Raw genomic sequence first — 22,612 nt, 5'->3', positions numbered from 1 at the left:
CTTGGTTTCATACCTTGCCACAGTTCATATGTTTTTTTTTCCAGTTTTCTAGAAAAAAAGTCGGTTCTGTAGATATGTAGCTGTCATTGCTGCTTCACCCCAATATTTCTCTGATAGTTTGGAATCTGTCAGCATACCCCTTATCATTTCAGTCAGAGTTCTGTTTTTCCTTTCTGCTACTCCATTTTGTTCAGGTGTGTAAGGAACAGTCTTTTGATGCTCTATACCATTTTTTCTTAAGTAGTTTTCTATTTGGTGTCCTGTGAATTCACCTCCATTATTACTTCTAATGACAATTGGCTTCCTCTGAAATTTGTTGTTCGACTTTGTCATGTAGTCTACTAGTTTATTGAAAACTTTGCTTTTGTTTTTGATCAAGTATGTGACTGTGTATCTTGAGTAGTCATCTATAAAAGTCAGCATATATCTATTGCCTCCTGATGTAGTCACTTTCATGGGTCCACATACGTCAGTATGTACCAAATCAAGTGGTCTTGTGCTTTTCGTTTCACTTTCTTTAGGAATAGATATCCTTGTGGCTTTTGATTTTATACAACATTCACATCTTACGGTAATTGAGCAATCAGATATCAATAGATCCTTTGTCAATTCTTTCCTTTGTAGCTCCATTATACTTTCAAGATGTCTGTGTCCTAGATGTCTATGCCACATGTGAATACAGTTCTTGTGATCATGTGTACACAACTTCATCTGTTCCTTTAATGTGTCTAGATGATATAATTGTTCATCTACCTTGACATTGGTTATTACCTTGTTTCCTGCTAGGATTGTACACTCATCATCTTTGAATTTTACAGTAAGTCCTTTAGCTGTTAGACATTTTAAACATAATAATCCTCCTTCTAATCCTGGAAGATATAACACATCCAGTAGAAGTATTTTTGAATGATGCCCAAACTTGTTAGAACAGTTTAGCATTCCTTAACCAGCACCTTCTGCAGTTATTTTGCTTCCATCTGAAAGATAAATGGTTTCCTTCTTATTTAAATTAAGTTCAGTAAAGAAATTTTTATTACTTGTGACGCGCCCCCTGAGCCATGTTGTTAGGGATACCCGGAGCCGGATCAGATGGGGGTTGTAGTCTCCGAGTGGCTGTGACCCGGTCCGTGCCCAGGGTGTCAAACTCAGTGTGTGGCAGTCCTTATAGATGTTACTAGATGTTCTTTTATGTCGACTACGCCACCCGTTGAATTGCGGTCAATACGGCCGCCGCTGCAGCAGGGTCCACTGAGGCTGGTGATGTGTGTGCAGCTTAGGTAGTATAACCCCCAACGGGAGGGGTATAGCCTCAGGGGGTCAGCCGTGGAGGATGGTGGTTGTGAAGGTGCAGCAAGGAGACTCAGAGGCATAAAATGCAGTTCCAGGGTTTTACTTACTGGTGTTGCTCGGGTCACTGTGTACAGCAGTGACCACCCAAGCCGTGCTGCGTCCACCAGGTCCTGGACTCGGTCAACTCCCAGGCAACTCCGGAGTGTGGTCCTGAGCTCCCTTTCTGACTTGTCCTCCTCTCCGGCCTTCCCCACCAGGGATCCACCTAAGTCCGGCTCCCTCGGGCCTCCTGTTGGTAAACCCTTGTCTCTGGGTTCCCTGACCCTATTCTTGGTCTGCCTTCCGGGTGGATTTAGTGGGTGGTCGTGGCAGATCCTGCCCACGACCTCCGGTTCCTGGCTAAGGTGTGCTGTAGCCTCTGCCAGCTTGGGATCCGGTTCCCTTTTGCCGACCCTTCACCCTTTTGTCCTTATTTTGGGATCTTGGGGTCCCCTCTGCGCCTCTGGGTCTCTCTTCCTTCTCCTCTGCTCTGCTTCTCAGGCTCTCAGACAGACTGACGTCTCACAGACTGACTGACCGACTACTGACTGACTGACCCTGATCTAAGATGGTGCCCACCTTATATACTCCCTCTATGTGTGAGCTCAGGTGACCAGCACCCAATGAGCTCCTAGCTTTACCCAGGCTGCTCCCCCTATCTGCCCCTACACTACTGGGATGTTCCACCCCCCTCCCACTCCAGCCAGGAACAGATACTGTCGTACCTGCACATTTCTCTAGTGGGAGTACCATCGGTCTGTTCCCCGGAAATGGGATGTGTGTAGTGCATGCAGCTAACTGAGCTCAGTTCCACACTCCATCCTTACCCGGGAGTGGAATACCACACCTCTGGGTTGAGGTGCAATACCCCTGTAGCAGCCGAATCCTCAGGGTGCTACACTTGTCATGTGACTTGTTGCTCCTGAGTCAATAAACCAACCCAACGATGATTTCTTATCAGTCACTTTAAATGTGCCATTCCAATTATTTTCACATGAATCAGAAATTGTGTTTTTTCACCTTCTGTGTATTCTTTTTATGATGCAATTTCTGTTGTTCTGCTTTCCATATAGTACAGTCTTTCTTTAAATGTCCTTTTTTCTTACATCTGAAACATTCTCTTGTCTCTTTATTATATGGTCTTTTTGATTCTGTAGCTTTAAGAGCATTTCCATTATCTTTTTCAGTAGAAGAATCATTTGTTTGTTCTTTCCTTCTTTGATATTCATCTATGAGTCAGGTCTTCACAAACTCTAATGTAATGTCTGTTTCAGGTCTTGTCTCTAGTGCATTTATCAAAGCAGTATATGAATCCAGTAAACTGCACAATAATATTGCTGCTACATGGCTTTCCTTAATATCTTCACCAATTGATCTCAGAATATATGCTTCTGCATGTCATTATCTGCACTTAGTCTCATACTGTAAAGCTTTCTTAGCAGAAATAACTTGTGATTTCAGCTGGGTCATTAATGTAGCTTTCTTAGTGCTTCCCACATTCCCTTTGCTGTATCCTCATTCCTTATGTGGATTAATTGAGCATCATCCTCTAATAGGCTAATGGTAGCTCTTGCTTGTCTATTTTTCTTATCCCATGTCTGATTATCCTCATCAGGTCTATCTGTAGTGATTACTTCCCATAAACCATCTTTAGACAATAACATTTCTACTTTGAACTTCCATAACTGATAGTTCTCATTATTCAGCTTAGCTACTGTGAGTTTTAGCTCTGTGCTACTTGTCATCTTTAACTTGTCTTACTTGTTTGGAGAGAATTGTACTGAAGAATTCTTCTGCATTCACCAGTGTCTTGCTGAGAGTTACGGTGTCCTGGGTGTCTGGGGTACTTGGTGCCTGGGCCCATAACCTGTTGCACAGCTTCTGGATACCCACAGTTGCAGTAGAAACTTCACAGAGCAGATTACATGGGATAACAAGCTTTTACTTCTCAGAACATGAGGTAAAGGAAAAAAATGCACTGTCACACAGTACTGCACCAGGAAGTAAGAACAAAAACAGAAAAATACAAGAGAGACTTTTTTCTTTTACAACACAGTAAACAAGGAAACTTTACATAACATCGCCATCTGCTGTCAGATCAGCATAAAGTCCTCCTTCACACAAACAAAGAAGTCCACAACTGTTGCATATACCAACAGGTAGGTGGAGAACAGTGATGTAACTTGTAGCTCATGAGCCCCAAGAATTATGGATCTTTAAAAGTATTGGTCTTTTCATTCCAGCCAAAAGGTACTTTTGGGCTCCAGAAGGCTCCAGGGCTTGGTTACACCTCCTACGCCTGCATCCACTATAGTTTTGCCCCCATAAGGTATGGTAATTGTGATTGTCAGGGAAGGCAGGGTTAGTTTTGCAGCTTAGTCAATGTCAAATTGTTAAAAACACTGTTCACTTTGGGAAATCACTTTTTATCAAAAGACAACGCATTGTCCTGCTGCTGTAACTCCAATCAGCTCTTAGCTTGTGGTGTAATCTGGCAACAAGTGTTTAATTTGAATGTAGCACCCCCACTGGGGAAACAAAGCACGTCATGGTTCCCTCTAACATTAATGAGTACATGTAAAGTCCACATGGGACTTCCGAAGTGAGGGAATTCCCTATATTAACTCAGAATATTCTCATACAGTGCTGGTAAACCAAATGATCTCTGTCTTAGGAAAGTTCCCATAGCGTAAAGTTTTTTTTTTTTTTTTACTTTAAACTTTTGTTGGGAGAGAGGTGCTTACCTGATACAATGGTATGTTATCTAATGCATAATAATATTTTTAAGGCCCATTCCATATCCCAGTATGTTTTGGGCGTTGTATTGTAGCAGGTGACATTTGTATTACTGATGCTCCATTAAACATTGATGAAGGTACCCAACGCATCCAGTCTTATGATTTTTAATGCACTTTGTGTTCTTTCTAATGACTTTATTCTTCTGAGACTCCTGTGGAAAGTATATTTCATATGAGGAACATCGTCTCGTTTAGTCGCAGAATAAATGAATACATCAGCCCAGGAATAAATGAATAAATTCATTTAAAAATCTTGTTTTTATAAAGTCGGAGCAGTACATTTCTGGGCTTCTATATTCAGTTCTTCAAGTTTTTAATGCATGTTTTGTTCTATATTGTACAAAATATATTGCATAGTTGTCTCTTATAGGGTAGAGGTAGGACAGGCTGATTTCTTTACATGCCCAAGCTGCGTATAATGCTATGAACGATTGTCGGAAATCTTCTTATACAAATGTAAGGAGAATGAATCATGAATTAAACATGGCAATTTCCCTTAAGACTTTGGAGATTATCCAATGTCCGTATTATGCAACCTGAGTCACTACATCATTTTGCATTTTGCCATCCATGTGTCCAATTTTTTACATCCATGTGCCATTTGTATTTATGCATCATAAGTTTAAAATGGACAAGATTAAATACAGTTTCTTGGTTAATAATTGCAATGTGTATGTAAAAATCGAATGCAATACAGATGATCCATATGGGATCCAATTTTTATTCTAGCGCACCCATGAACTAGAATGGGTGAGTATCATCCGAGATATGGAAGATACTAGTGCATGCTTTGATTTTTTTTTTTCACATGGACACTCGGTCCATCATCTGAACAGCCCTGTTGAATCACATTGGTCAGTGTGATGTCCGATTTTTACTCGGCCAGCATATGTTTGTTTAATACACTCATCTGAACGAGTCCAGACAGTGCCAGCGCGAAATAACAAAATGTTGGTGTTGTCTTGTGAGAGGAACAGAGACCTTGAATCAAAATTGCCCACGTTACTATGTGTTCATTCAGGTGATGTAATTCTGCAACGTTCAAGAATTATCCCTCTAAAGAGTTGAAACCGTTAAGTTTATTATGCCTTTTTGAGTTTAAGTAATCAAAACACTTAGTATGTCATTGTATCATAAACCCCAAATAAAGGGGTTGTTCGTAAATATAATATTGATGACTTATCCTTAGGGCTCATGCAGACAACCGTTTTTTGGTTCATGTGCGATCCGACAAAACATCAATCTCGCTCAGTCAATGTTAAACCGTGCACAGTCTGTTCAAGGAAAAAAAATCGCTTCATGCACAAGTTTGATGTGATATTCGGATCGCCCTTGGCCATGCAAGTCAGTAAGTCTATGGAAAAATAAGACTGCACTCGGATGACTTCTGAGTGTGGTTTGCGATTTTCGCGGACTGACAGACTGGAGAAGATGAAGACATTTATTTTTCCATCTTCTCTTCATCTGAGAAAATTGGATCACACTGTGATCACACTCAGATCAAACTCTAATCGGAGTGTGATTAGCATAATCTGACCGATTTTCTCGGATGAGTGAAAATACGGCCGTGTGACTCTGGCCTTAAGATAGGTCATCAATATCAGATCAGCAATATAAGGTCGTGAGAAGCTCATGTAGCAGTGAGGAAGGAAGTAGCTTCCCTCTGGTACTGAAAGAGTTAAAGAGTATGTTCCCGACAGCTAGATGTCTCTGGGCTGCAGTTAGGTCCAGTTAAGGGGTTAGCTGTGATAATCCAGCCCAGTGGAGGGATTGCAGGCATTTAGGACAGCGATAGAGTTAATTGTGTGTGAGGACAGCTCATAGAGGGTAGGCACGTTAGGAAAATCTCTGGTTAGTTCCAGGAGCAGGAAGCAAAAGTTCAGTGAGAGATAGTACTTGGAACAGTACAGGCAGCCTCGAGATAGTGGCTGCTAGGGCAGACGTGAGCCCCATACCTCAGACAGTGGATCACTAAGGAAAATAATCTGTCCACAAGAGTCCCCTTTGCCGGCCTGGGAAACTCAAGAGAGCCATTGAGGACCCGGGGGCACATTCTGTCTGCAGGCTGAAGAAGAAGTCAGGACTCAAACCTAAGATGTGTAGAGAATTAGGATCCTGATATACTGTCACTGGTGAGGAAGATTCTCTATGGCTGGAGAACAAGGCAACAGAGATGCTTCACCTAAATTGGGAACCAGGGCTGAATTTGTGTCAAGTACCAGTGGGAAAAATGACAACCCGTTGGGCCTTATATCTGCCTGTAAATATTGTACATATTCCTCTTCCCCAAGTAAAGTCCCAGTTATTGTTATGAACCTCGTGTCCTCTGAGTTTATTGCTGCCCTGGTTCCAGAAGAGAAATGCCTGGAGACAGACACGACCGGCTGGTCTGAAGTAAGTGAAAAACACCACTTACACTGCTGCACATCAGAGGGAGGACACACCTTGTCTGTAGGGTGCCAGAGCGAGCAGGGGTCACATCTCGGCCACGACTACCTGGGGCACCTTATACTGATACCAGGATGCCCACTGAACAGTTATTACCTCTGACAGAAGCCAGATGTAAACATTAAAAGGAGCTGAACAGCTCAGCTGTAGACAGTGTGTAGTGGCCACTGCCAGAACTGCTCCTCATTATGAGAATAGGAGCTGCTGTGCAGTTCTGAGCAGCGGTCTCTACACATTGAACAGAAATGAACTGTTTAGCTTCTTTATAGGCTATGTTCACACATTGCGTTTTTGCTGCATTTTTTCCTGCAGGCAAAACCTGCTCTCTTGGCAGTAAAGAAACTGCTTACAAAAATCAGGTTTTGCTGCATTTTTTTGCTGCATTTTTGCTGCATTTTTCAGGATCCCAAAATTCAGTTTTGCTCCCACCACAAAAGCATGAACAGAGGTCACCAATACAAGACATATGTTCATGAAAAAATACACATTACAAATGTAAGCGGGAGGAGGTGAATTGGTTGGGAATAGTTTACCCTAAGACATTGGCAGAGCATTGAGTTTGTAAGACACTGTTTACTTTCACACTTTGGTTGGCCATTGAGTTGCTCAGGTATTGTTGAATCTTATACCTTGGTCAGCCAATGTTTACTTTGTACGCATCACTAATTTAATTAAACTGTACTAATCCTAACTGCTATCTCAGGTGACCAAGACATTATGATTTAAACTTGGGAAAATCACAAAAATAAGCAGGTTTCATAAACTGCTGAACATGCTTTTTTTCACTAAAAACGCTGCAAAACCTGAAACTTGCATTTTTGCTGCATTTTTGCATTTACTCATTGCTTTCTTTGGGTGAAAAAAAGCTGAAAAAATGCTGAAAGAAGTAACATGCAGCAGTTTACATGAATTTGCATTAAAAGAGTAGCAAAAAAAAGCAGCATAATTGCAACGTGTGAACATAGCCTAATATTTACATCTGGCTGTCACCAGAGCTAATATCAGTTGATTAGTGGGGGTGCCAGCTACCCAGGATCTGATACATATGACTTATCCTATGATGGGAGTATGTGGACAGTATCACTATATGGCATTATTATTTACAGGGGTACTACCATTTTGGATATTTATAAAATATTCACAGGATATGCCGATATATGTGGACCACCAACCTCAAAGTCTCCATCCGCCACCGAGAACTGAGATATGGCAAAACATAACTGGCTTTTTACACTTGTTAACACTTCCTATTTTATTCTAAGGGAAATCAGAAAAATTGCCATATATACAAGTGATTCTCACTAATTTAAAATATCATCAAAAAGTAAATTTATTTCAGTTCTTCAATACAAAAAGTGAAACTCATATATTATATACAGTCATTACAAACAGAGTGATCTATTTCAAGTGTTTATTTCTGTTAATGTTGATGATTATGGCTTACAGCCAATGAAAACACAAAAGTCATTATCTCAGTAAATTAGAATACTTTATAATAACAGCTTGAAAAATGATTTTAAAATCCGAAATGTTGTCCTACTGGAATGTATGTTCAGTAAATGCACTCAATACTTGGTCGGGGCTCCTTTTGCATCAATTACTGCATCAATGCGGCGTGGCATGGAGGCGATCAGCCTGTGGCACTGCTGAGGTGTTATGGAAGCCCAGGTTGCTTTGATAGCAGCCTTCAGCTCGTCTGCATTGTTGGGTCTGGTGTCTCTCATCGTCCTCTTGACAATATCCCATAGATTCTCTATGGGGTTAAGGTCAGACGAATTTGCTGGCCAATCAAGTACAGTGATACTGTTGTTTGTAAACCAGGTATTAGTACTTTTGGCAGTGTGGACAGGTGCCAAGTTCTGCTGGAGAATGAAATTTCCATCTCCAAAAAGCTTGTCGGCAGTAGTGTTGAGCCACCCCCGTAGTGTTCGAGTTCGGTTCGGTTCGTCGAACACCCGTGTGTTTGCCGAACTGTTCGTCGAACACCTTCGAACACCGTTAAAACCAATGGCAGGCAAACAAAAACACATAGAAACACATAGAAAACACCTTCAAAGGTGTCCAAAAGCTGACAAACTGCTCAGAAGACACAACTAACACATGGAAAAGTGACAAGTACATATAGTCATGCGAAAAGAAAAGAGGTGGAGGAGTAAAAGGAGGGGGAGACACAGATATAGGCATGTCATGCCCTTCTAAAATCCAAAAAGTGAGAAGCCGACACGTTCAGTCCGCTCCTGCCCGTGCCACCTCCGTGTCGCCGGGTTTGTGCCAGAGCCGCGGTGAACCCTGACGGCCAGCCCCCCTCTCCCAATACTGGTGCCTGTCTGCTGGTGGGTCGAGCGAGCCCCCCTGTGGTGGAGGCAGCTCTAAGCTTTTTAATTTAAATTGTCTCTCTAATTTGAATGAATACACTTTAAATCCATTTACAAGGATCTATTGGAGGGCAAGTCTCATGCCAGCAGCCGCGTAATTCCAGCTCCAGTAGCGTCCACTAAAGCTGCTGCAGTTAAAAAGCTTTTATAAGGATCGAACTCGGCTGTCCACCGCAAGGCATCCTACTGCCAGTCCCAGCCCCTATGCCTTGGGGTGCCTCCTGATGCTCTTCACTGAGTATCCCGTGGTCCCGAAGCATTTCCTTTGAAAAAATTAAGTGTCCAAACTACAGGTGGTGTAGCTTGCTTAACAGCCGGGATAATCCGCTGACTAGCAGACACTGCTACTAGGCACAAAGTATTTCCTGGGCTAGATGCAGTTAAAAATTTGTAATTAGATACTCTCGTTGGATGCTGAGAAAGCATTCCATAGAGTCTCCTGGCACGCCATATATGATTCTCTTAAAAAGCTTGGGGTAGGGGTCTAGGGGACCCTTTTATAGCCAAAATCACGGCCCTGTATCACAATACGTCACCTAGGCTGAAGATAAATGGAACTGTAGCACCCTGAGGGCTCGGTTGCTACAGAGGTATTGCACCTCACCCAGAGGTGTGATATCTCACTCTCAGGTAAGGATGGAGTGTGGATTAGGACCCGACACCTGCATGCATTACACCACATTGCCGTGGGGCAGGGCGACCAATATGCCTCTGAGATGGGCACGACAGTCCCTGTCCCTGGCTGGAGTGGGGGGAGGGAACACTGAGGAAGGGGAACCCTGTAGTGCAGGAGCAGGGAGGAAGCAGTTCCTGGGTGCATTGAGAAGGGAGTATAAAAGGTGGGCACCATCTTAGTTCAGTGCAGAGAAGTCTGAGCAGAAGTGGCAGGGAGCAGGGGCTCTGCATGAGCTCTGCTCCGGAGGCGGGCCTAGCAACAGAGGCCCAGGCCTGGAAGAGGGAGAAGGAAGGAAGAGGAGCGGAGAAGGCTTCAGGAACGAGGAATGAAGGGATCCCAGGGGTGCGGACGGGCGAGTCGCCACCGCACGCCCGAATCCACCTGCGTGGAGCGGTCAGGCCAAAGGGGGAGACCGGTCCCCGAAACTAGTGGAGGCAGGAAACGACCCTCAGCTAGAAACCGGAGGCTGTGACATTTTATGTGGCGCAGCCCCTCGCTACACCCGCTAGGAAGGCACCACATAGGGTCAAGGAAACTGGCGCCAAGTTTACCAAGAGGAGGCCCGAGGCAGCCGGACAGAAGGGTTGGTAAGAAAGGCCAGACAAAGGACACACAAAGGGGGTCCTGTGAAGCGCTCCAAAGTTATCTGGGAGTTGTCTGAGCCCCTCACCTGGTGAGCACAGTACGACGTGGGCAGCCGTTACCTGCAGACGTGGTCTGGATAATAAGAACTGTGAGTAAAGGCCCTGGACTACATCACTGACTCCGTGTCGTTACTGCTGCTGCCCTGCACCATCACCCCCATCCTCCGCATACACTGCCTTGAGGCTATACTCCTCCCGTGGGGAGTTATGCTACGCTCTGCTGCACCCACAACACCAGCCTCAGCGGTCTGCCCTGCAGCGGCGGTTCACTCTGACCGCAATCCACGGGTGGCGTAGTCGGACATTTAAACATCAAAACCACATAAATAGTTCCGCCACTGGTTTGACCACCCTGAGCCACGGAACCGGGTCGCCGCCACGAAGACTACAACCACCAGCATCCACCAAAAAGGGTCCGGCTCCGGGTGTCCCAAGGCCCAGGGGGGTGCATCAGAACATTTTCATCACCTTTCACAATCACCAATGGGACAAGGCAGGGATGTCCTCTGTCCCCTCTCTTATACATCCTAGTGACGGAGCACCTGCTCTCATCAATTCGCCATAACCCCAATATTAGGTGGATTGAGGTGGGAGGCACCGAGTACAAGTGCTCTCTATTTGCTGATGATGTCCTAGTATATATCACTCAATCACATATATCCATCCATGCTGTTATGGCTGAAATAGATCACTTTGTTACATGGTCAAATTTTAAAATCAATGCAGCGAAGTCTGAGGCCCTCGATGTCTCCCTCCCCAAATCCATATAGGATTCCATCCAGTCCAACTTTCCCTTTGCCTGGCCCTCACAGGGTATCAAATACTTAGGAATTCCTATTCATAGAGACCTCTCCCATCTATGTTATCTTAATTTTGGGCCCTTTATTGAACAACTCCATACAGACCACGGTTGGCAAGTTAGAACTGTAAGATTCACTACGTGAACCACTGGTGTTTTGTGGAAAAGCACATGTACACTGTGTTCCAAATTATTATGCAAAAAGTGTTTAGGAGTGAAAAGGGAAGAATTTGTTTGTTTGTCAGTTAAACTCATTGATGGTGATGTGTGTCAGGGCTCTTTATATCACTGTAAGCAATTGCAGACACCTGTGCTAATTAGTTTGGCAGGTGTGTCCAATGAAAGGCAAGACTACTTAAGAAGGCTGTCTCACATTATTAAGCAGCCTACATTTTCTGCCAAAATGGGAAAGAAAAAGGATGTGTCGGCTGCTGAGAAGCAACAAATTGTGGAGTGTTTAGGTCAAGGCATGACTACAATCAACATAGTGCGATGGATCAGGATGAAGTATCTTGGCAATCAAGAAGTATGTAGCTGATTCACAGTACACACGTGTGCGTGCTGATAAGGGCAAATTGAGGACTCTTTCCTACAGGCAATTACATCAGGTTAAAAGAGCAGCGGCAAAAAAGCCTTGTCATAGCAGCAGACAAGTTTTTGAAGCTGCTGGTGCCTCCAACGTCCCCCGAACAACAAGATGCAGGGTCCTTCAGAGGTTTGCAGCTGTGCATACGCCATCCTGTCGACCTCCTCTATCCACTTCACACAAGCAGAAACGGCTCCAGTGGGCCAAACATTACATGAAGACTGATTTCAAAACTGTTTTGTTCACGGATGAGTGCCGTGCAGCGCTCGATGGTCCAGATGGATGGAGTGGAGGATGGCTGGTTGATGGACACCCCACGCAAACACGGCTACAGCGCCAACAAGGAGGAGGTGGAGTAATGTTTTGGGCTGGAATCATGGGGAGAGAGATTGTCGGCCCCTTTAGGATCCCTGAAGGCGCTAAAGATGAACTTCATAATGTATGTGGATTTTCTCAAACAGCACTTCCTGCCATGGTTCAAGAAGAAGAACCGTGTATTTCACAGCAAGATCATTTTTTTGCATGATAATGCACCATCTCATGCTGCACATAAAACATCTGCATCTCTGGCTGATATGGGCATAAAAGGGGACAAACTTATGGTGTGACCCCCATGCTCCCCTGACCTCTACCCCATTCAGAACCTCTGGAGCATCATCAAAAGGAGTGTCTATGAAGGCGGGAGGCAGTTCACATCTAAGCAACAGCTCTGAGAGGGTATTTTGCCCTCATGCAAAACAATTGAAGCAGAAACCATCCAAAACCTGACAAATTCAATGGACGAGAGAGTTCAGAAGCTCCTTTCGAACAAGGGGTCCTATGTGAAAATGTAACATCACCTAGAATAAAGTTTTGAGTTGAAAACTGTTTGATTTCAGTTTCTAATAACCTGCTAATGCTTATAATTTCAAAAATGACCATTTTTTTGGTCTTTATTAAAATGAAAAGGTTGATCGAAAAGTTTGGGGGATCTACGAGTGTGGCAACCCAGTAGTCATGATTACTTCGAATTCTGACAATATGAGGGTCATGTTGCAGGTAGTGCAGCAAGAAGGGACTTATGTGTCTTGCGCATCTCGGAGCCCCAAAATTATTTTCCGGGCTAGATGCAGCTAAAAATTATTATTAATTTTAAATCTGGTGGAGCTTAGTATAGATGGCCTAATAGGATCAGTGCTGCACACTGCTACAAAGCCCAAATTATTTTCCAGTCAAGATACAGATAAACATGATTAGTAATTTTAAATCTGGTGGAGCTTATTATAGATGGCCTAATAGAATCAGTGCTGCACACTGCTACAAAGCCCAAATTATTTTCCAGCCAAGATACAGATAAACATGATTAGTAATTTGAAAGCTTAAAACGGTTGGTAGGGTGATTTTAACCAATCATCAAGCTTTTACTCTCCCCAGGATGACACAGGGGTAGAAAAGTCGTTTCGGATCCATGATTTGTTCATCTTTATGAACGTGAGTCTGTCTACATTATCAGTGGAGAGCCGCGTGCGCTTATCTGTCAGCACACCACCAGCAGCGCTGAACACACGTTCAGACAGAACGCTGGCTGCGGGGCATGACAAGATCTCCAAGGCGTAAGTGGCTAGCTCCGGCCATTTATCCAGATTGGAAGCCCAAAAAGAGCAAGGGTCCAGTGACACAGTCATGGCTTCAATGTTTACTTGGAGATACTCCTGTACCATCGTCTCTAGGCGTTGACTATGTGTCAGACTTCTTGTCTCCTGTGGCCTTGCAAAGGATGGGCTAAAAAAGTGGTGAAATGATTCCGCAAAATTGATGTTACCAGCAGATACTGTGGTTCTGTTACGGTTTGAGTGCTGAACACTTGACGGTCCCACGGTTGGCAAGTTGGAACTGTGAGATTCACTACGTGCACCACTGGTGTTTTGTGGAAAAGCACATGTAAGATTCTGCAACAGTCTCTGCTGATACTCCTGCATGCGTGCATCCCTTTCTATGGCAGGAATAATTTCTGCAAATTTACTTTTGTACCGGGGATCTAACAGTGTGGCAACCCAGTAGTCAGGATTATTTCTAATTCTCGCAATTCGAGGGTCATGTTGCAGGTAGTGCAGCAAGAAGGCACTCATGTGTGTTGCGCATCCAGGAGCACCAAGTCCCTGTTGTGTTGGTGGCGAGGTAACAATCATGCTTCCTTCCTCTGTCCTCTCCCCCCAACCTCGCACAACAGAAATGTGATCAAGGTCTCCCTCATCTGATGAGTCTTCCATCAGTTCGTCCTCCACTTCTTCCTGGGCTCCTGCACCTTCCTCACTAGTTTGGCTGCTACCATGCGCCCTGGTAAAACCATCTCCCCCACCCTCGCATGCCTGCCGCCTTGGTGCTGCCGACCGTCTGGACCTTGCAGATGTTAGCCCTTCCGCATACAACTCCTCCTCCTCTACTTCCTCCACCTCCTCTTGTGCCACCACCTGACTCCGAATTCTGTTTAACATGTGCTCCAGCATGTAAATCACCGGAATAGTCATGCTGATAATGGCATCGTCAGCACTAAACATCTTCGTCGCCATTTCAAAACTGTGCAGAAGGGTGCATAGGTCCCTGATCTGAGACCACTCCTCCAGCGTGATTTGCCCCACCTCTGGATCTCGTTGGCCCAGGCTATACGTCAGAACGTATTGCACCAGGGCTTGTCGGTGCTGCCACAGTCGCTGCAACATGTGCAGAGTTGAATTCCACCGGGTAGGCACATCGCATTTTAGCCGGTGAAGTGGCAGGCCCAACGACTTCTGTAGAGATGTAAGTCGCTGAGCTGCAGGATGCGAACGGCGGAAGTGAGCACACAGCGACCGTGCCCTCTGCAGAAGGCCATCTAGTCTGGGATAGTGGGCTAAAAATTGCTGGACAACCAGGTTCAACACGTGAGCCATACAAGGCACGTGTGTGACATTGCCCCGGCGAAGGGCCGCACCCAGGTTTGCAGCATTGTCGCACACGGCCTTCCCTGGTTTCAGGTCCAGTGGAGACAACCATTCATTTAATTGGTTCTCCAGAGCTGACCACAACTCCTCAGCTGTGTGACTCACATTTCCCAGACATTTCAAAGTAAAAACCGCCTGATGACATTGAGCCCTACTGCCAGCATAGTAAGGAGGTGTGCAGGATCCCTTCTGCGCACTTAGAAAGCTTGTGGCATGACCAGACAGGCTTTGGGTGCAGGTGGAAGACCGAGAGGAGGTTGAGGAGGCAGAAGCAGTGGAGGAACTTTGACATAAAGAGGATTGACGCACAACTCGTGGGGACGGCAAGGCTTGGACAGCAGCCCCTTGTCCTGCTGTCACCATAGTTACCCAGTGCCCAGTCAGCGACATGTAACGCCCCTGTCCATGCCTACTCGTCCAAGTGTCTGTGGTGAAATGCACCCTGTCACACACAGAGTTTCTCAAAGAAGCGGTGATGTTGTGTGCGACATGCTGGTGGAGCGCAGGCACATCTTTCTTTGAGAAGTAGTGCCGACTGGGCATCTGGTACTGGGGCACTGCGACGGACATAAGGTCTCGAAAATCCTCTGTGTCCAACAGGCGGAAAGGCAGCATTTCTGTAGCCAAGAGCTTGCAGATGGTGAAATTCAACCTCTTAGCTTTCTCATGGCTAGGAGGAAATGGTCTTTTACTTGTCCACATCTGAGGGACCGAGGGCTGGCTATTGTGCTTAGACGGGGTTGATAAGGGTGTCCCTGGCAAACTGCCGGTCTGTGAGGAAGATGCAGGCGGACATGTTAGGTTGCCTTGATCCAAAGGTGGTGCTATCGATGTCGGACAGCGCTCAACACCAGCTGGTGTTACCACCTCCAAAGAAAATGATGACCTGCCAATCACGCTGGCTGTTGCGGGTAAAGAGGTGGCAGGTCTGCGCCCCAAAACAGGTGTGACTGCTGTCCCCCCAGTCACAGAGGATGAAGAGGCCGCGGATGCACAAGATATGGCAGACGGTGGTTGGCCCGGCCGGCTAGGCCGCATTGTAGCACACTGAGCTTCCCACTGCAACTTATGCTTCATGTCCATGTGCCGGTTCATGCATGAAGTACTCAAACTATGTATTTTTTGGCCTCTACTTAGCTTTTGCTGACAAATGTTACAGATAACACGAGTTGGGTCATCTTTAACGATCTGAAAAAATGCCCAGGCTATGCAAGGCTTAGCACCCATGCGACCTGAAGAGCCACCACGACTTGTGGTGAGAGGCAGAGTTGTGTTTGAGGATGCAGTTGTTGACGTGCTTCCAGTACTACGTCTCTGTCCAGGAAGGCGCAACCTGACCTCGTCGTCACTAGCATCTTCCTCCACCTCCTCTGCTGACCTCATCTCTTGGCTGACTGTGGGTTGACAGTAAGTGGGATCTCCAACCTCATCATCATCACCCTGTGCATTATCACACCCGTCGTCCTCAGAGCCAACCTGTTCCTGCCCTGACAAAAAACTAAAGTTGTCGCTCCAATCAGGTATTTGAGTCTCATCATCGTCTTCCTCATTGTCTCCACCAACAGGAGTTACAGTTTGGGAATGAGGGTCTACATTATGGTCAGAACCTTCTGCGTCTGGTCCTGGATCCGACTCATAAAGATTCTGGGCATCAGTGCAGATCATTTCCTCGTCTGGATTCACAGAAGCGCTGGAGTCGACCTCTGATTCCCAGGCTATAGTATGAGTAAACAGCTCTGCAGACTCAACCATCTGTTCTACCTCATACTCAGACGGGCAGCTGGAGATTTGGGAGCTGTGAGGAAGCAAGTGCGATTGGGGTGACACCTTTGAGGACTGGAGTATTTGTGATGTTGAAGTTGATGTGGAGGAGAGCCCACTTAAAGGAGCACTTGATATCCGTTGAAGCACCTGCTGTTTTTGTGCCTCATCTGGAATTTGTAGCGATTGGCGTGGCCGTAAGAAAGGGATCTTATCACATTGTCCGCTAAAAGAAGTAGACATTTTAGTTTGGCTGGAAGATGGTCTTTCTTCTGCAGATGTTACTGTTGCTTTAACACCTACCCGACGGACACAACCTTTTTTCCCCTTCCCAACACGCCTATTCCCCTTTCCACCAGCAGCAGGCCTTTTTCCACTCATTTTGGTGGTTAACTAATTCACAACTCTGGAGTTGTTTGCACAAAAAAACAATGGATGGGAACCGAGCAGAGCTGAGTGGCCAAACTGTGGTATTAGGCCAAAACTATTGGCTGGGTTAGATGGAGAAAAAAATTATATTCGATTTGCAACCTGATGGAGGTCAGTATAGATGGACTAATAGAACAAGTCCCACACACAGCTAGAAGCCCAAATATTTTTTCAGAGGTAGATGCAGAAAAAAAATATATTCAGTTTGCAACCTGATGGAGGTCAGTATAGATGGACTAATAGAGAAAGTCCCACACACTGCTAGAAGGCCAAATATTTTTTCAGAGCTAGATGCAGACAAAAAATTATTTTGAATTTGCAACCTGATGGAGGTCAGTATAGGTGGACTAATAGAACAAGTCCCACACACTGCTAGAAGGCCAAATATTTTTTTCAGAGCTAGATGCAGAAAAAAATTATATTCAGTTTGCAACCTGATGGAGGTCAGTATAGATGGACTAATAGAACAAGTCCCACACACAGCTAGAAGCCCAAATATTTTTTCAGAGGTAGATGCAGAAAAAAATTATATTCAGTTTGCAACCTGATGGAGGTCTGTATAGATGGATTAATAGAACAAGTCCCAAACACAGCTAGAAGCCCAATATTTTTTCAGAGGTAGATGCAGAAAAAAAATTATATTCAATTTGCAACCTGATGGAGGTCAGTATAGATGGACTAATAGAGAAAGTCCCACACACTGCTAGAAGGCCAAATATTTTTTCAGAGATAGATGCAGAAAAAAATTATATTCAGTTTGCAACCTGATGGAGGTCAGTATAGATGGATTAATAGAAAAAGTCCCACACACAGCTAGAAGCCCAAATATTTTTTCAGAGGTAGATGCAGATAAAAATTATTTTTAATTTGCAACCTGATGGAGGTCAGTATGGATGGACTAATAGAGAAAGTCCCACACACTACTAGAAGGCCAAATATTTTTTCAGAGCTAGATGCAGAAAAAAATTATATTCAGTTTGCAACCTGATGGAGGTCAGTATAGATGGACTAATAGAACAAGTCCCACACACAGCTAGAAGCCCAAATATTTTTTCAGAGGTAGATGCAGATAAAAATTATTTTCAATTTGCAACCTGATGGAGGTCAGTATAGATGGACTAATAGAGAAAGTCCCACACACTGCTAGGAGGCCAAATATTTTTTCAGAGCTAGATGCAGATAAAAATTATTTTTAATTTGCAACCTGATGGAGGTCAGTACAGATGGACTAATAGAGAAAGTCCCACACACTGCTAGAAGGCCAAATATTTTTTCAGAGCTAGATGCAGAAAAAAATTATATTCAGTTTGCAACCTGATGGAGGTCAGTATAGATGGACTAATAGAACAAGTCCCACACACTGCTAGAAGCCCAAATATTTTTTCAGAGCTAGATGCAGAAAAAAATTATATTCAATTTGCAACCTGATGGAGGTCAGTATAGATGGACTAATAGAATGATGCTATGCCCAAAAGATTTTACTTCACTAGGTGCAGTAAAAAAATTGGTATTCTATACACAGGTGGTATATCTTGCAACACAGATAGGCTACTCCACTGACTAACACACTCTGCAATAGGCCAAAAAGGATTAGCTTTGCTAGATTCAGCCAAATGCTGTGAAAAAAACTTGCACAGCACTGGCACAGACCTGCCTGGCAAAAACTGATAGGAACTGATGTAACCTAGTCCTGAAAAGGACTGCAATTACAATTAGTCTTTACTCCCACAATCTATCTATTTAAGAGCACAGACCTGCCTGATAAAAGTCGTAGGAAATGCTGTAACCTAGTCCTTAAAAGGACTGCAATCACAACTATTCCCTACTCCCAAGCTATCTGTAGATTTGTGCGAAAATTGGCTTGAAATTAACAAGGTATAGCGCACACAGCAACAGCGGTGCCGTCTAACACGCAGCTGCAGCAGTGAGAAAATGGTGGCGACGGGGAAAATGGCTTGGTCTTATAGGGCAAGGACATGTGACATACACTGCCAATGACACATGCCCTTGCTTGTGTGAAAAAAAGCACTTCGCTCCGTGTGTGCGCTGCTGATAGGCTGACAGACTGCACCGCCCCACTGTAAATGCGGGAAAGAGAAAAAAAAATGGAGATCTTCATTATTCCCGGAGAGATCCATCCCCTGCCCCTCCCCCCACCCCACTGTACACTCAAACTGCGTATTAACATTAATTTTCATCATTACTGAGAAAAAATCCAGTTATGATTTTGGTGCACGAACAGTTATCGAACATAACCTCGAACAGCCGAATTTTTCTCAAATCGTTCGTGTTCGCCGAACGGCTCGAGCACCGCCCAAAACAGCTCGAATTTGAGATTGGCGAACAGTTCGAGTCGAACAACGCTCATCTCTAGTCGAAAGAGGGAAGCATGAAGTGCTCTAAAATTTCCTGGTAGACGGCTGCGCTGACTTTGGTCTTGATAAAACACAGTGGACCTACACCAGCAGATGACATGGCTCCCCAAACCATCACTGATTGTGGAAACTTCACACTAGACCTCAAGCAGCTTGGATTGTGGCCTCTCCACTCTTCCTCCAGACTCTGGGACCTTGATTTCCAAATGAAATTCAAAATTTACTTTCATCTTAAAACAACACCTTGGACCACTGAGCAACAGTCCAGGTCTTTTTCTCCTTGGCCCAGGTAAGATGCTTCTGGCATTGTCTATTGATCATGAGTGGCTTGACACAAGGAATGCTACACTTGTAGCCCATGTCCTGGATACGTCTGTGTGTGGTGGCTCTTGAAGTAATGACTCCAGCAGCAGTCCACTCCTTGTGCATCTCCCCCAAATTTTTGAATGGCCTTTTCTTAACAATCCTTTCAAGACTGCAGTTATCCTGGTTGCTTGTGCACCTTTTTCTACCACACTTTTTCCTTCCACTCAATTTTCCATTAATAAGCTTGGATACAGCACTCTGTGAACAGCAAGCTTTTTTAGCAATGACCTTTTGTGGCTTACCTTCTTGTGAAGTGTGTCAATGACTGCCTTCTGGACATCTGTCAAGTCAGCAGTCTTCCACATGATTGTGGAGCCTACTGAAACAGACTAAGGGACCTTTTTAAACACTTAGGCTATGTGCCCACGTTGCATTTATGAAGCAGAAAATTTCTGCTGCATAAATGCAAGTCCTCTCCCGGAAAAACGCATGCGGAATTCCGCACGCGTTTATCGCGCATTTTTCGCGCGTTTATCACGCGTTTTCCACATGCGGAATTGCCTTGCGTTTTTTATGCATTGGACAAAGGCAATTCCGCTTGCGGAAACGCAAAATTAAATGACATGCTGCGGATTTTTGAACACGGCATAAACGCTGCGGAAAAATCCGCAGCATGTGCATAGAACTTGCGGAATCCCATTGGGGAACATGGGGTGCGGATATACATGCGTTTTTCAAGCGTTTACGCTGCGGAAATTCCGCAGCATATACGCTTGAAAAATGCTACGTGGGCATACAGCCTTAGGAAGCTTTTGCAGGTGTTTTTGTTAATTATTCTAATTTACTGAGATAATGACTATTGTGTTTTCATTGGCTGTAAGCCATAATCATCAACATTAACAGAACTAAACACGTGAAATAGATCACTCTGTTTGTAATGACTCTATATAATATATGAGTTTCACTTTTTGTATTGAAGAACTGAAATAAATTTACTTTTTGATGATATTCTAATTTAGTGAGAAGTACTTGTAAGTGGCCATATCTCAAAACCCTCATTTATACTACATTCCTGTGCATATGTTTCAATGACTTCAACCTAAAATATATGTAAACTTATGACTTCAACCGTAGGTAAATCAGAAAAATAATGAAAAATTTGGAGATAAATAATATACAGGTTATTGGTAGGTAGAGGTAATATAGAGCTGACATTGCTGATGAACAGATTTGCCATGGTCTGTGCTCATAAGAGGCTAATGGTTTTCTTTGTGATTTGCATTCCCGACGTATCATTCTACACTAACGATAAACCGCATTTATTTCACAAAGAAATGTATAGATCCGGATTTTGCATTTCCAAGATTTACTATGAATTGTAATTTATAAATCACAAACGCTGAGAAATATGATTCACATTAATCAAAGCACAGCCGGAAAATTTCTACAAGAGACCTAGGCTATAAACATAAATACGTTAAGATGACTTTCTTCGAGAATTATGCTTTATTAGAGCAAAAATACAAATTATTGCTTTAATTCCGAGAGACACAGGAAACAACAGAAGACAAAACTAAAAATTATATTTTTGAGAAAAAAAATTAATTGTTCTATGCAGAAGGGGAACAATCTCACCTGTTAAAAGTAATGAAGATCACAAGTCTTTTTATCGAATAGTTATCGGCCTAAAAATAATCAAAAAAAATAGTGATAATCTCCCATAGAAGCATAATTATTTGTAGATGTAGAATATTCTTCTTGTACTTTGTGTCTCTTATGAGAGTGATGTATTGGTTACTAAAGTGCAATGTCTTAGGTTTAAACTAGCAATTATACATTACTGCCTAATTATTATGCTTCATAGAGGTTTCATTTATCCTGTAAATATTTACAAATGGAATGCTTTAAATACATAATTGCATTAGTCTGTATTTAATAGTAACTAAACTTTTTTCAATTTAATTATCCTCCAGGCATCGCAACGTTATAAATTTCTGTAATATACTGAACATCGTTACTTTATTTTCCTTCCTTTTCTACCCAGCACTATGCTGCAGTCAAGGGTATAAGGATCACGGAAGGGAGGAAGGGGTTTCGCTGTCTTTTCAGATGATGGGGGGCATTATTACAGGATGGAGACAATATTACATGATGGGTAACATTATTACATGATGGAAAACATTATTACGCTGTGGGAAATGATGGAGGACATTATTACAGAATGGAGGACATTATTAAGGGTGTAATGATCACGGGAGGGCAGAAGAGATTTTGCCGTCTCCAGCTACTTTTTCAGATGATGGGGGACATTATTATAGGATGGAGACATTATGATAATAATTTTTATTTCTATAGCGCCAACATATTCCGCAGAACTTTACATTTTAGAGGGGACTTGTACGGACAATAAAAGACATTACAGAATAACAAGAATCACATAAATCAACAGATACCAGGAGGAGTGAGGACCCTGCTCGCAAGCTTGCAATCTACATTATTAGAACCAGAACTGTACCCAAACTTGAACCAGAACCAGAACCTCATTGAAAACGATGCTGACCCAAACGTTTGATCCTTGAACCCCGAACATTTACGTTTCGGTTCGCTCATCTCTAAATATTACAGTATGGGGAACATTATTACAGGATGGAGACATTATTACAGGGTGTGAAATGATGAAGGATATTATTACGGGGTGGTGGAAATTATTAGTGGATGGGAAAGGATGGATGACATTATTACAAGATGGGGGACATTAATTCAAGATAGGAGACATTAATACAAGATGGAAACATTATTGCAAGGTGGGAAATGATAGAGGACATTACAAGATGATGGACCTTATTACAGGATGGAGACAATATTACAGGGTTTCATTGTTACAAAAAGTGACATAATTAAAGCAGTTTTCTAGTTTTCTCATGTGAAGTTTTCAATTGGAGGAGACTAAGGACAGGTCTGGTCTCATGTTCCTCCATCAGAAGCCATTGTATGGATTGGAGAGCTGTGCGATACTGTGGGGAAAACAGCAGTAACAGGACCAGGAGGAGAACCAGTCGTACCTATATAATAGTAAGTGCCACAACATTATGTCCCAAAAACTAGATAAAATTAAGATAATGTGGT

The 22,612-nt window shown here is 43.6% G+C and overlaps 1 long non-coding RNA gene across 1 annotated transcript in view; it reads right to left on the bottom strand.

The window, feature by feature from the left end:
- The window catches only part of LOC141257468 (uncharacterized), a 202,444-nt gene that overhangs the window by 131,516 nt on the left and 48,316 nt on the right, over positions 1 to 22,612 (bottom strand). Inside the window, exon 2 of the long non-coding RNA XR_012318071.1 lies at positions 21,122 to 21,171. This is a non-coding gene — a long non-coding RNA (uncharacterized lncRNA). The remainder of the gene's footprint in view (positions 1 to 21,121; positions 21,172 to 22,612) is intronic.

Source organism: Phyllobates terribilis, unplaced genomic scaffold (genome assembly GCF_046119375.1).
Source record: "Phyllobates terribilis strain yellow unplaced genomic scaffold, ASM4611937v1 Scaffold_3__8_contigs__length_932513732, whole genome shotgun sequence".
In the NCBI taxonomy this organism is placed as follows: domain Eukaryota; kingdom Metazoa; phylum Chordata; class Amphibia; order Anura; family Dendrobatidae; genus Phyllobates; species Phyllobates terribilis.
The sequence above is the reverse complement of the archived record's forward strand: the minus strand, read 5'-3'. Positions and strand labels throughout refer to the sequence as shown.